Source organism: Dioscorea cayenensis, chromosome 9 (genome assembly GCF_009730915.1).
Source record: "Dioscorea cayenensis subsp. rotundata cultivar TDr96_F1 chromosome 9, TDr96_F1_v2_PseudoChromosome.rev07_lg8_w22 25.fasta, whole genome shotgun sequence".
In the NCBI taxonomy this organism is placed as follows: domain Eukaryota; kingdom Viridiplantae; phylum Streptophyta; class Magnoliopsida; order Dioscoreales; family Dioscoreaceae; genus Dioscorea; species Dioscorea cayenensis.
The window spans coordinates 10,488,708-10,491,982 of record NC_052479.1 but is presented as its reverse complement, the minus strand read 5'-3'; positions in this window follow the sequence as shown (position 1 = coordinate 10,491,982).

The following is a 3,275-nucleotide window of genomic DNA, read 5'->3' as shown; positions in this document are numbered from 1 at the left end:
CTATTTTGATTAAAAAAAAACAGTTACTCTAAAAAACATCGGATTAGAGTTTTGATTAAAAATAAAAAAAAAATTAAACATTCTAAAAAGAAAAGATATGATAAGCATTTTTATACAAAATAAAAAAATAGGACACATTTAAAAAAAAAATATATTTAGGATTAGGGTATTGATTCAAAACTAGAAGGCATTCCTTGAAGAAGTACTAGGATTAGGTTTTTAATTGAAAACCGAAATTGTGGTGACATTCCGAAAAGAAAACAAAGGATTAGGGTTTAGTTGAAAAATATAAGACATATTGAAAAGAAAAAAACATAGCATTAGAGTTTATATGAAAAAATAGGAGTCATTCTGAAAAGAGAAGAAAGGATTAAAGTTTTCATTCAAAAATAAAAAATATTAAACATTCCAAAATAATAACACAACATCAGGGTTCAATCAAAAAATAGGAGACATTCTGGAAAGAAAAAACGTAGGAATAAGGTCTTGATTGAAATATAGGAGACATTCCGAAAAATAAAACATAAGATTAGGCCTTTGATATAAAACCGATAAATAGGCGACATTGTGAAAAGAAAAAGTAGAATTAGTGTTTTGATTGAAAAATAGGAGACACTGTGAAATGAAAACATATTATTGGGTTTTTAATTCAAAAATATGAGATATTCCAAAAAGAAAAAATAGGATTAGGGTTTTGATTGAAAAATATGAGACATTACTATAAGAAAACATATGAGTAGGATTTTGATTAAAAACTAAAAAATAGGGGACATTTCATAAAGAAAACATAGGATTAGAGTTTTGATTAAAAATAACAAATATTCCAAATAAAAAACATAGGATTAGGGTTTTCAATAAAAAAAAATAATCGAGATTCCGAAAAGAAAAGACAGGATTAGGGTTTTTTTTCAAAAGTAGGAGTCATTCCAAAAAGACAAGATAGGATTTGGGTTTTGATTGAAAAATAGAAGACATTGCTATATGAAAATTATAGGAATTGGGTTTTGATTCAAAAATAGTAGACATTGCAAAAAGAAAACATAAGATTATTGTTTTGATTGAAAAACATGAGACATTTCGAAAATATATCATAGGATTAAGGTCTTGATTGAAAAATAGGAGACATTCCCAAAAAAAACATAAGATTAGTATTTTAATTCAAAAATGAGGCACTACAACAAGCAAAACATAGGCAAAAATTCCTAAAACAAAAGATAGGCTTAGGAGTTTGATTCAAAAAATGAGAAATTTTGAAAAGAAGACAAAAGATCATGGTTTTGATTCAAAACTGAAAACAGGGGCCAATCCGAATATAAAACTATAAAATTTGGGTTTTGATTAAAAATAGAAAAATAGGCGGCATTGTGAAAAGAAAACATAATATTAGAGTTTTGATTCTAAAATAGCTGACATTTCCAAAAGAAAACATAAAATTAGTGTTTTGATTAAAAAATAGAAGAACTTCAAAAAACAATTAGGACTAGGGTTTTGATTAAAAAATATGAGACATTTTGGAAAAAAAACAAACGATTATTATTTTGATTAAAAAATAGTGGACATTCCCAAAATAAAACATAAGATTAGGGATTTGGTTCAAAAATAGGAGTCATTCTCAAAAGAAAACATAGGATTAGGATTTTTAATTCAAAATTTGGATGCATTCCAAAAAGAAAAAATAGGATTAGATATTTTGAAAAGAAAACATAGGATTAGTGTTTTGATACAAAAATAGTACACATTCCGAAAAGAAAACATAGGATTAGGGTTTTGATAGAAAAATAGGAGACATTACTTTAAGAAAACATTGGAGTAGGGTTTTGAATAAAAAAATAATAGAAATTTTGAAAAGAAAAGAAAGGATTAGTGTTTTGATACCAAAATAACAAACATTCCAAATATAAAACATAGGATTAGGGCTTTGATTAAAAAATATGAGACATTAATATAAGAAAACATAGTAATAGGGTTTTGATTAAAAAATAGCAGATATTTCGAAAAGAAAATAAAGGATTAGTTTTTTTATTGAAAAATAGAAGACGTTCTTAAAAGAAGACATAGGTTAGGGTTTTGATTTGAAAATAATAAATAGGAAACATTCCAAAAACAAAAGGATTCTGGGTTTGATTGAAAGATTGGGGACATTCCAAAAGGAAACATTCGATTAGAGTTTTGATTGAAAACTATGAGACATTGCAAAAATAAAAAAAACTAGGGTTTTGAGCAAAAATAGGAGGCATTAAAAAAACTTTTTATTAGAGTTTTCATTAAAAAAATATGAGACATTAAAATTAGAAAACATAGGATTCGGGTTTTATTTGTAAAATATGTGACATTTGAAGAAGAAATCATAGGATTATGGTTTTGATTCGGATATAGTAGGCATTCCAAAAATAAAACAGAGGATTGTGTTTTGATTGAAAAATAGGAGACATTACCATAAGAAAACATAGGATTAGGGTTTCGATTTAAAAAGTAAGACACATTACTATCAGAAAACATAGGATTAGTGTTTTGAAAGAAAAATGGGAAGTATTGCTATATGAAAATGAAGGAATGGTTTTTGGTTGAAAAATAGTATACATTTTTAAAAGAAAACATACGATTAGGATTTTGATTGAAAAAAAAGCATACATTACTATAATAAAATATTGGTTTTGGGTTTTGCTTCAAAAATAATAGACATTCCTAAAAGAAATAAATAATTTTTTTATTGAAAAATAGGAGGAGTTCCAAAAAGAAAACATAAAATTATGGTTTTGATTCAAATATAGTCCGCATTCCAAACAAAACACAAAGGATTAGGGCTTTGATTGAAAAATAGTAGATATTATTATAAGACAACGTAGGATTTGGGTTTTGAATGAGAAATAGGAGACATTATCATACGATATAATAACATTAGGATTTTGATTAAAAAATAGTAGGCATGAAAAAAAAACAGAGGATTGTTTTCTGATTCAAATATAGTTGCCATACCGAAAAAAAAACATAGCATTAGGGTTTTGATTGAAAAGTAGTAGACATTACTATAAAAAAACATAGGATTAGGGTTTTGATTCAAAAATAGTAGATATTCCGAAAAGAACACATAGGATTTTGGTTTTTATGAAAAAATAGGAGCCATTCCGAAAAGAAAACATAGTATTAGTGTTTTGAATAAAAATATGAGACATTCTGAAATGAAATCAATGGATTCTTGTTTTTTTTTTTAAAAAAAATTAGCAGGTGTTTCCAAAACTAAAGATAGGACTAGGGTTTTAATTCAAAAAAATTAA